We start from the raw sequence: 12,492 nt of genomic DNA on the forward strand, positions 1-12,492 counted from the left end.
TCCCCGTTAAGAATTACGTTAATGATACATGTATCTGTCGTATATTTAGCCATTTATACCAAGCATGGGCAACCTTTTTCGGAAGCGGACCGCATGAGATATTAACTCATTGTCATGCAGGCCGCACTACAAAAAACACTTCGAGGTAATTTTTCCTTAGGTATACTATTTAGAAAGTCCTGCGAGCTGCAGGTTACCCACAATTAACTCGTTTATCACGCTAATGTAATAATAAGCCGGTAGTTCTCAGTTGATCGAGCAACTAAATACTCATCGTCGACATCGACGGAAATTAATTTTACTTAATATCTTTGTCATTTACAATTATTTTGATCGTGTTATATTACTTTTGTATAGATAGATGGATAGATAGATAGATAGGAATCTATTAGTGTCTTTAATTCTGTTGCCTGTTGCGGCAGTTTTATTAGTGTGAGTTATGCCCCTTGATTCGGTCGCTTTCCTCACTTGTTAGTAAATAAGTTGAAGCAATGTGACTTCTGCTAAGGCGAACGGGGAGCTGATGTAGGCTCGTTGTAGCAGACTTAAACCTGAGCCACGGACACATAGCTGACATTCTCCTACAGGGTAAGCAGCAAATAAACACTTGTTTCTTTCATTCTGCATATTTTATATCTGACCGTCGTCCCGCTTTCTACACAGAATTCTGCTCTGCATCATTTCGTTAATTGATGAACTTTGTGTAAAAATAAATAAAAAATATACCAGGTGCTTTTTTTTTCCGATCCTTCGTTTTATGTTTAGAAGAGAGGAACGCTGCCGCACTGTCACATCTACCAACAACAACAACACCAATCGCAATATGAATGATAGTTGTAACACATTTTCTATCGTTACCTTTAAATATAAAGGAGAAAACCTCATCGATTGTTATTTTTTCATTGAAAGATCTAATTTAGAACACACATAATTTCTTTTATCACTGTATTATCATTTTTCGATTCTCGTTTCAAAACATTTTGCTTCATTTACCGTAGTAATTTTTTTCGGGAAAGGCATAAACATATTAATTCCTCATTCTGTGTATAGTAAATTAGGTATTTTTTTTTTTCTTTCAATGAAATTAGTATTCTTTTTCCAAGTCGGAATAAATGTTTTGCGGTATTCCTCCCGACACTTTACGTTCTGATTTCAAATTCGGCCGCGGTTAATGAAATAAGCACCAGTTGAGCACGGAGGTCATTTAATCGACTTGTCCCCACCCTTCATAAAATTTTAGGCCCCTTTTGCCTATTGCAGAAAGGATTGCTCTAGTGGCCAGTAAATGAAATATTACAAACTAGCAGAATCTTTGATGCATCAGACAAAATACTTAGCGGTCTTTTTTTTTTTTCTATTCTTTTCGTTATGAGTTCAAATCCCTCTCAGATCCTTTCGGGGTCGATAAAATAAGTACTAGTTAGAGCTCCAAGGGCGATGCTTTATCGACTCACTTCAAAATTGCTGGCCTTATGCCAAAAATTATTATTATTATTTCAAAACCCTCTTAAGATCAAGGGTGAATACAAAGGAAAGGGTTAACTGAGACGGGTATTTTACGTCTTTTTGTGCCCCCCCTCCTGAAGAGGATTATAGATAAAAATGAAATACACGTCGCATATGTCTTTTCTACCACCCAGGCGCAGCTCCGTCCGTTCAGGTATAAGCAGGACAGTATATACCCCATGTCTCTGTACTTTTACTATCATGTTTGTGTTTTATTAGAAAAGCTGTTATTGCAACTATCCTAGAAGATGGTGGTTTGACGGCAGAACAGTAGTGCGTCGGACTTAATGCATTACAAAAATATAATTTTGCCCTTCAGTACTCTGTGTTATCCTCCAAAATTTGCGATGTCTACTAATATAACAATTAATAATGGTTTCTAATTATTGGCACAAGCCAGCAATTTTGAGAGGAGGAGATTCGTCGATACCATTGACCCCCACTACATGATTGGCAATTTGCTTTATCGACCCGGAGGGATGAAAGACAAAGATGACCTCGGCAGGTGTGGAACTGTAGAGATAAAGCCGCCTGAATCAAATTCTCACCCTGACTTCGGTTTCGATTTTTGACTAACTTACGTAGCCAAGCTAGACATCAACGTCACGGCGCAACCGTTTATATCTCCCAGGTATCTGTGGCTACAACACTTATTCAAAAGAATTTTATTTTCCTCTTGTCGGCAGAATCATGAGAGCGTCGACAAAAATGCTTTGCGGTATATGTTACAGCTCTTTACGTACTGTATTTAAATAATGCTGAGCACAGCTTTACGCCGATAAAGTAAAGTACCGGTCTCTTCAAATTTTATATCGTCGAATATGACGATATAAAAATAAGCAGAAAACGAAAAGTTCTGTTCAACAGCCCACTTTCGATTCCCAGTGGTGCTTACACAGCTAATGTGAAAACAGAAAGATAGCTAGTGTGTGTGTTAATAAGAGAGAGAAAACAATGTTAGCAACTTTTAATCTTTCCTTCACTTTCGTTGTCAACTCTTCCTAATTGAATAAACGTTTCAACCCTATCTTCACTCTTAAATCACTAGTTGCCATGAGAAAGGCGTATATGGCTGTCACATAATTCTATATATTGTCTGAGATAAAACCCGAAGCCTTGTGCATAGTAAGAAAGAAAAAGCAAAATCAATATTTCATAAAATCTCCCAAACCCCGCTCCGGTTAATATTGAATCTTGTTGCTATTCTGGCACTTAATCTCGCAGTTCTTATGTCACTAAGCCCGCGTATACTACATAACTGATGCGTATTACAGGAGGAAAAGCTTGGTTAACTTACAATACATAAATAAAATAACGATTACATTATTATTATTCCACTGGGGCAATTAAAATGAACAAAACTATCGAGCATAAAAGATCTTAATAGAAATCGATGCTATAATGCAATTTTATTCATACAATATCGATAGAGACTACAGTTTTGAGCATATTAGATAAAATATAGAAGAAAATATGCCGCAAGAAGATCAAAAACAATATAGCGAGGGAGCATCTACGTGCTGTTCGATATGCTAGAAATAGCAGTCGAATCTCTCTTAAATCACACCATTAAGAAAAACGACATATTGGATAATATCCGAGAAATATTGTGTCTGAGAAAAAGACTGGAGAGTCGAATATGGAACACCTTTGCCCATAGAGCTGATTTGGGTGTCCAAACATTTTTTGCTGGCAAATCTTAACAATAGTAGAAAAATGTGACACTTGTTGGCTTTGTTATTCTGTGATATCGGTGTGTTTGAGTGAGAGAGAAAGAACTTGGTGTTTTTTTTTATATATATAGATTAAGTTTTTGTTTTTTTCTTCTTTCTTTCTTGCACACTCGCCCACATCACACCTCACCACCGAAAAATGGAAGCGGCTGAAAACTCAACAGCTTGAAAACAAAGTGAAAAAATAACAGAATAGTGTGTAAAGATAACGCAAGTACTGTAGTGATAACATATAAAGAAAGATGTAATTCTTGTTTATAGAAAACACGGCAAAAATGAGGACATATGTCAATGGAATCAATAACCGTTCATTATTGATACTTCTTTTTATAGGCTATTGGAAGGTTAAATACAAAAGCTATCTGTAACATAATACTTTTATTATTGCTATTACAATTTTCATACGTAACTCTACCGAGAGTGGTCGGCTGTGCGCGCGCGTCTATCGATGGTTATGCAGTTTATAGTTAAGTGTTGCGTCTCCTCACTGCCTCTCTTTTCGTTAATTTACTATAGTTCCCCCTCTCTTTCTTCTCTCTCTCAGTTGTAGATTTATTCATGCATACAATTTCTATAGCAAAATTCTATAAAAATGGTTTATTTCGAGCTGAATTATTATTACTCCCAGATATTGCTCCTTCCCCACCATACGTCATTAATACAACCACTTCACTTCGCGGCCCCGCAAACCTTGCTCCATACTTATCACTCTCTCTCTCTCTTTCTCTCGCAACACACACATACACTTTATATATATATATATATAAAGTCAGGAGTTTGGCATTCACTTGTTCGAGGTTATCTTGTTTATTCTTCGTAGACAAGTACACATAACAACATGTGTATGTGCGCGCACGCAAGTGTGTGTGTGAAGAAGAAGAGAAAGAGAGAGAGAGGAAATCAAAGGTGTCAGTAAGAGACAAAGAGAGGGGATTTCGAAAAGACTAGTTTCAGAATAACAGCAGCAGATTCCAGTCCAATCTCTGCGTGCTGTTGCGTATTTATTTGCGTGTGTCGCACGCACAGAAGACACTTAATTGCTGTTTCTCGCTCCCTCGCCGTGCGTCTTCCGTGTGCCACTGCGCGCAAATAAAACAAATTACACAAACGCACGCGCTCATACATTGACGTTGGCAGAGTATATATATACACACACACTGCTGCTGTATTTTGAAACTACTCTTGTCCGTGTTTCTCCCATATCCACCCCCCCTCACTCTCTATCTTTCCACTGTTTTCTTCCTTCCTCTCTCTGATCCTGTGATCGATTGTTGGCAAGTGAGTGTTGACAAATGATCATGTTCATTGATTACCGAGCAACAGTATTCAATTAGTTATTTTGCTGCTCCTGCACACACATACACACACACACACACACACACACTGTTTATATTTCATTCATCCTACAGTTTTTGTTTATATTCCCCCCTCCACCTCTCTTTGTAACTATTTTCACCGCAAATATTTTCGTTCTTTCTTTCTCCCTCTCTTTCCCTAACATAAGTTATTGGAGGAAGGTGCGTGTGTATACACATAAATATGTATATACCCACCTTCCTCCTACAACTTACCTTTGCTACTTCTCCCTCCCCCTTACTACCATCCCCTCTCTGGATATTCTAATTTCCCTCCCCTTACAACTCTCTGTGGCTACTTCGCCATTTCCCCTCTCTCTTTCTGTCTCTCTCTCTAATTATTTCGTTCTCTACTACTATACCCTTTTACTATTACTCTGTCCTCTCGATGAGCGAACAGCAGGGACAGACGTAATCTTCGAGGCAGCTAAACGTGCTGGAAATAACAATCAAAATGTACAGATCACATTGCTATTTTAAGAAAGGAAGGACACACACGGTAGCATGATCCTAGATGCACTACATCTGCAAATAAGATAGAATAGTCACTACAGAAATCATTGTTTACAACCTCGAGTTAAAACCGGTTCACTTCACTTCTGGTGTTAATATCAATGAGGAAAGAATTCCTGCAGCAACATTATGTATCTCTCCTACTAGAAACATAAGTTCTTCTGCCTAACCAAGAGAGGCTAAAGATGGGGGTTCAACAAAGCCATGAAGCTATTGGAGTCAATAGAGTGAATGTTAGAATAAATTACTTGTTCCTTTCTATTCTCCATTCAAATTCCACTGCTGCCCACACTGCAGTTCTATAAATACCTGTAATATTCTGTGGTATTTCAAATGGCTAAAGCACTCTCATCTACAAAAAAAAAAAACATTGCAGCAGTTTTGTATAAATCCCATATTAATTGTTGTTGTTTAAATTAGGTCAGCTTTGGTCAAGCAGAACTGTAATAAAAAATCTCTATTACCATCTCATATTAGCTTTTTGATTTCTGAGATTGCATCATGAACTATAGATGGTAAGGTATAGTTTGAAGGTAATTTGGTTGCTATGTGTAGCAAGTTGTGTGACCACCTAAAGGCTCCTTCACTAATTAAAGCACAAGTCTAAGGAACGTTGGATTGAGCCAACGTTATATTACTGGTATATATTTTATTGAGTATTAGAATGACAAAAGTATGAGTTAACTCTTCATGAATTTCATCATCATTTAAATGTCTACTTTTTCATGCTTGCATTGGTCAGATGGAATTTATTGCAGATTTTCTACAGCTGGATGCTCTCTCTCTCACCAACCCTAACCTGTTTCCAAGCAAGTTGATATTTCCCTATGAACAGACATGTTTTTGTAGATTATTAGAAACAAATGACACTGCTTGTAGGACTGAAATTAATTTAAATGCTTAACATGATGTCAAGAAAAGGTGATGCAAACATTTACACAAATGCATGCATACTTACGTACATACATGCGTGTGTGTATAAATACACACACAAACATGCAACATGTTTTTTTTCATTTTTCATCAACCAAATCTGCTCATAAAGCTTTAGTTAACACAGGACTATAGTACAAGATACTTACTTAAGTTGTCATGTAGTCAGACTGACTCTGAAACTCTTTGCTTGGGAAGCAAACTTCTTAACCTCTTAACCACATAGCCACAATTAATATATATATATATATCTTCTACTTGTTTCAGTCATTAAACTGCAGCCATTCTGGGGCACCACCTTGAAAGTTTAGTTGAACAAATCGATCCCAGTACTTATTTTTTAAAGCCTGGTGCTTGTTTATAGGTCTTTTTTGCTGTACTGCTAAGTTACAGGAGTGTAACAAATCCAACACCAGTTATTAAGGAGTGGGAACAAACACAAAAGCACTCACAAATTGATATATATACATGATTATGAATGTATGTTTCTGATTCTGGTGGTGGGTGCCAGCTTAGTCACAAGAAGTAGGGCAACCCCCATGACTCATTACAGAGCCTCAAAGAGTGGGGGAGAAACTTCAAACCAAAGTCATTGTCCATATTTTTACAATTTGTGAACTCTACTACAGATACCCAAGGGCTAGTTATCGATGTTAAACCAGACAGCTGAATAAAGCCTTCCACCCAAAATATTTCTTTCAATACAAATTGCTGGCTTTATTTCAATGTATGAAATCATAATTAAAATTCAATTTGAGAGAAGTTGAAGCTGTAAATAGGTTTTTGCTCATATCTCTATTAAGTCTCTATAATATGTGAAGATAAATGAAAGATAATCGAAAGAGACAACTTTTATTTTTCTGTCTGTTATAATAATGATTTCTGAAATTGGCACAGTGCCACAAACTTGTAGATAACAGTACAGTCGATGGCATCACTCACTGTTGGTACTTATTTTACAAAGCCCAGATACATGAAAAACAAAGAGAATAAAAGTGATTAGAACTAAGACAGTAGAGGGTTGAAATTAAATAATTTTAAATGGGCATGGCTTTATATAGAAGCTTGTGCATGGCTGTACCCTGTGTAAGTATTTTCTATTATTGCTATGGGCTGACCAATGCCATCTGAAGGGATTTGGTAGAGAGAAACCACAGGGAGTCCATCATGTGTGTGCGCACATGTATTGTGAAGGCATGTGGCCTAGTGGTTAGCAGTATTCAGCTTATGATTGTAAGGTTATGACTTTGATACCCAGCAATACATTGTGTTCTTGAGCAAGATACTTTATTTCAGTTGCTTCGGTCCACTCAGCTAGCAAAAATGAGTTTCTAACTGTAATTCAAAGACCCAGCTTTGTCACATTCTGTGTCACACTGAATCTCACTGAGAACTATATTTAGTGTACATGTATCTGTGGGGCGCTCAGCCACTTGCTCATAAATTTCATGAGCAGGCTGTTCTATTGATCCAACTGGAACCTTTGTCATAATCAACCAACGGAGTACCAGTTTTTGTGTGTGTGTGGCTATATATACTAATTGTGAGTAATAAGATAATAGGTATATACAATTAGTACTCTGGCTGAATTTGTACCTAAATTCCAGTTTTAAGAGCAGGGATGTGATAGCTGCCTAGATGAAAATTGGCTAAAGGCAGTGTATTGATTGAGCCAGTATGTGAATAATAGAAATATATACGTGTGCATGTTTACCTTCCATGTTGTCACTGTTCGAGTGAAGTGGCACATTCCTAATTGATATTATGACTGGTTGCTTTATACTTTCAAAACTTGTGGAATAAAGAAAGGGAGAGGAGACGACTGACTGCAGGACCCCACTAGCATGGAAAAACAGGCCTCAAAGAAATGATGAAAGCAGGAACTAAGTCCAGTGGTATACCATTTCAACTGAAAATTTCTTTTTCAGAAGTGCACAAATTATTTGAGGAGAGCAATAGAGAAGAAGATGATCAGTTGTTGAGTGGTTTCAATCTGCTAAAAGAATGAAACGTTTTGAATAGGGTACCTCACTATCCTCATTAAGTTACAGTTTTTCCTTTCAGTTACATTAAGTTACAGTTTTTCCTTTCAAAGGGGTTCAATACTCCTCCACTCTGCATGGGTGCCAGTTCATCACAGAACACAACACAGCATCTGATCTGGGAATTGAACCCACAAACTTACACTTATGAGTACAACACCCTAACTACTAGGCCATACATCCTCACAAACTTTAGAATGATCACGGACTTGTTTACTTTTCAGATAAACCTCGTTTCACTTAGTCTTCAACAACACATCTGCTCTCCCCCACCCCACCCCACCCCATCATCATAAAGTGTTTGGCTTTATGGGAAACTCTATAAGAACAAAATACATATGCATATATTTCTATTTTGATCCCCATCACACAGTGTTTGACTCTAAGGGGAACATTATAAAAATAAAATATGTAAAGTATACAGAGACATATTGAAAATATATAGACACCATCACAAGATTTATTTCTAGAAACAAAATAATGTAATTTGATTCATTTGAATACTTAATCTAGTATTTATTAGACATGCCTAATGCATTTTTTTTTATAGATTTAACTCATTTGAACATCATATGATATTATGAGGAGTATCTATTTACATTTGAGATATTTGTACATTGCTGATGTCCAGTCAGTCAATGTAAGACTTAGGTGATGGCTGAAACTGAATATGAGTAAAATTGGAATCAGTTTGCTGAATTACAGTTTTGATTCTTCACAGTTGAACGGAAATAGTTTAACAATCATCATCATCATCATCATTTAACGTCTGCTTTCCATGCTAGCACGGGCTGGACGATTTGACTGAGGACTGGCGAACCAGATGGCTGCACCAGGCCCAAATCTTGATCTGGCAGAGTTTTTACAGCTACCTACCCTTCCTAATGCCAACCACTCCGAGAGTGTAGTGGGTACTTTTACATGCCACTGGCATGTAAAACAGCCACACCTAAATGGTGTTTTTTATGTGCCACCTGCACAGAAGCCAGTCCAGCAGCATTGGCATCAACCTCGCTCGAATGTTTTTTCATGTGCCACCAGCACAAATGCCAGTAAGGTGACACTGGTAACGATCACACTCGAATGGTGCTTTTTACATGCCACCAGCATGGTCAGTTATCCGCTCTGGATACCCAACATAGAATTTAAATTTGGTTTTGATGTTGCTATTAATGTTCAAGCTAATTTAGCATGTGTGTGTGTGTGTGTGTTTTGTGCTTATATATAGTGACTGAACTTAAAATGGGTTAAATATTGTTGTTTAGCCCTAGGCTGGCTCTGATTGAACAGACTTTTAATCAAATGTTTCTGTTGTGACTATTTGGTCTTATTTTAAGATTTACGTTAATCAGCGTTCTTCCTTTATTTTTTTTTTTAGTATGATAGTAAGATATGATTTGAAGGAGATTTGGCTGCTATTTTAAGCAGGTTGATTGACAATATATTGGCTCTGAGAGACCTAATGTTTTATGGTGGGTCTTTATATCCTCAACCTGTGAAAGAAAAAGGGAAAGGTCCAACATGGAGTGAAATGATCATAGCAAATCGAAGACTCTGGAGGCAATATAAGCTTTGATTCATTCTCTGCTTATGTTTGCCCACAACTCAGTCAATACAGCAGAGCATCAGATTTTATGAGTTAACCTTAAAAGTGATCTGAGAGTTGCTGGTTCAAGTCCATCTGTAGGAGCATCATTTATCATAAGCATAGACATGACTGTGTGATAAGAGGTTTGCTTCACCACCACATGGTTCTAGAGTCAGTCTCAGTGCATGGCACTTTGGGCAAGTGTATTCTACTATAGCCTCAAGCTGGCCAAATCCTTGTGAGTAGATTTGGTTGATGAAAACTGAAAGAAACCCACAGTATATATGTGTAAGTGTGTGAGTGACATTGTATTTGTGTTTGTCCCCCACCACTGCTTGACAACTAGTGTTGGTTTGTTTATATACCAATAACTTACCGGTTTGGCAAAAAAAGACCAATAGAAGAAATACCAGGCTTAAAAATATAAGTACCGTAAATCCTCAAGTATAATCCACCCTTGAGTATAATACGCAGGGGATTTTTAGGGGGCTGTACCTCTGAAAAACCTAAACCTTGTCTATAATACGCACCCCTTCTCTAACTTGAGCCAAGGAGGTCTATATAACGTCCTTGGTTTGTAAAAATGTATACGGTAACGTCCTTTATTATTATTGTATATATAACATAATGCAAACGTGTAGCATTTTTGTGCATTTTGTTTACAGGAAATAAAGAAATAACAGTAATAACGTTTAATAAATGTTGCTTACTGCAAGTTATGGATGATTCTTTTATGACTTCATTGCTTTCTGGCTTAGCTTAAGGTATTTTCGCGCCCAACATTGCAAAATGCGTCTGAATAAACATTGCCAGACAGCAAATAGAGACTTGAACATTGCTTAGAAAATAATTTTCATTTTTAACCTCGTGTATAATATGCACTAAGGATTTTGACCTTTAAATTTTTGGGAAAAAATGTGGATTATACTTGAGGATTTATGGTACTAGGGTTGATTTATTTAACCAGATCCTTCAAGGTAGTGCCCTTGCATAGCTACAGTCTAACTCCTGAAATGAGTAAAAGAAAAGATACAATGAATACATTTAGGGGACTGCATGAGTTGTTATGTTGCCTCTTTGTCCTATGTCATGACCTATTAGAAAGTGGTGTAGGGGAAGAGACATCATACCTGAGGCCAAAAATTTTCTGGAATATGAAAAAAAAAATGCTTGGATATAGATGTAGTCATGGATATATGATAAAGAAAATTGCATTGCAAGCTCAGGGTTTCAAGTTCAATCCTGCAGCATAGCACCTTCAGCAAATGTCATCTACTATACTGTATAACAAAATTTTTATTTATTTATTGTCTTTGGTCAGTAAGTGCTATTTCTTATTTGCTTTTGTCTAGAAGTTCAGTAAAAAAAAAAAAGAAATCAATATGCATACGTACATACAAGGCAGTGAGCTAGTAGAATCGTTAGCATGCCAAGCAAAATGCTTAACGGTATTTCGTCTGCCGCTACATTCTGAGTTCAAATTCCGCCAAGGTTAATTTTGCCTTTTGCCTTTCATCCTTTCGGGGTTGATTAAATAAGTACCAGTTACACACTGGGGTCGATGTAATCGACTTAGTCCCTTTGTCTGTCCTTGTTTGTCCCCTCTATGTTTAGCCCCCTGTGGGCAATAAAGAATTAAATATGCATACATACTAGGAGTTTGTTTGATAAACCAAATGCATCAAGGTTGTGCCCCAGCATGGCCACAGTCCAGTGACTGAAACAAGTAAAACATTAAAGACTAACAAGTAAGAAGCTTTTAAAAACTAGACACAGAAACAGCCATGTGGTAAAAAGCTTGCTTTCCAACCACATGATTCCAGGTTCAGTCTCACTGCATGGCACCTTGGGCAAGTGTCTTCTGCTATAGCTTTGGGCCAACCAAAGCCTTGTGAGTAGATTTGGTAGACAGAAACTGTAAGAAGCCCGTCATATATATATATATACATATATGTGTGTGTGTCTGTATTTGTCCTCCCACCATCACTTGACAACTGATGTTGGTGTGTTTACATCCCCCATAACTTAGCAGTTTGGCAAAAGAGATCAATAGAATAAGTACTGGGCTTAACCCTTTCGTTACTGTATTTATTTTGAGATGCTCTGTGTTTCTTTCAATTACTTTTAAATATAACAAAGAATTTAGAAAAATAACTTAGTTATCATTAAGCTTGTGTTAGGAACATAAATGGCAACTAAGGTTTGGTGGAAGATTTCAATTCAGAACTTTTGAAAACAAGACATTTGTACTCAGAGCCGGTTTCAGCCGGGTTGGTAATAAAAGGGTTAAAAAGAATAAGTCCTGGGGTCGATTTGTTTGACTAAAGGCGGTGCTCCAGCATGGCTTCAATCAAATGACTGAAACAAGTAAAAGAATTCCCATTCAGGGATGAAGCTTGAAAAAAATTTTGCATTTCTTGATAAAATTTCTCACAGAATCTCAACCCAGCCCCATCTTCTTTTATTGGTACTTTTTTCCCTATCCTATTCCAATCCCATGTTTCCAGAAGCATACCACCTCTACATAATTACCACCAGGGGTTTATGTCTGGAGGAACAGTAAGAATCTTTTGCAAACTTGGTAAGTTAATGTAAGGAACATACAGCAAAATATAAGGGTTAAAAAAAAAACTATTTGTGTGAATAGTGGGAGAGATATGGCTTTGTATGTATGTATGTATGTTTGTGTGGGGGTGTGGGCGTTATATATGTATGTGTGTGTATAAAAGTGTGGGTTGTGTATGATGCCTGTGCATGTGTATTAGTATGCAAAGGTTACATGGTGTGTGTGTGTGTGTGCACGTATGTGGAGTTATATGCTG

At 37.2% G+C, this 12,492-nt stretch overlaps 1 protein-coding gene across 1 annotated transcript in view; it reads left to right on the forward strand.

Annotated features, from left to right (window-relative positions):
• Window positions 1-438: 438 nt before the first annotated feature.
• The window catches only part of LOC115217489, an 85,752-nt gene continuing 73,698 nt past the window's right edge, over window positions 439-12,492 (forward strand). The window contains exon 1 of the mRNA XM_029787198.2: window positions 439-588. The gene's annotated coding sequence lies outside the window, so the exon portion shown is untranslated. The remainder of the gene's footprint in view (window positions 589-12,492) is intronic.

The sequence above is a fragment of the Octopus sinensis genome, linkage group LG11 (assembly GCF_006345805.1).
Source record: "Octopus sinensis linkage group LG11, ASM634580v1, whole genome shotgun sequence".
In the NCBI taxonomy this organism is placed as follows: Eukaryota; Metazoa; Mollusca; class Cephalopoda; order Octopoda; family Octopodidae; genus Octopus; species Octopus sinensis.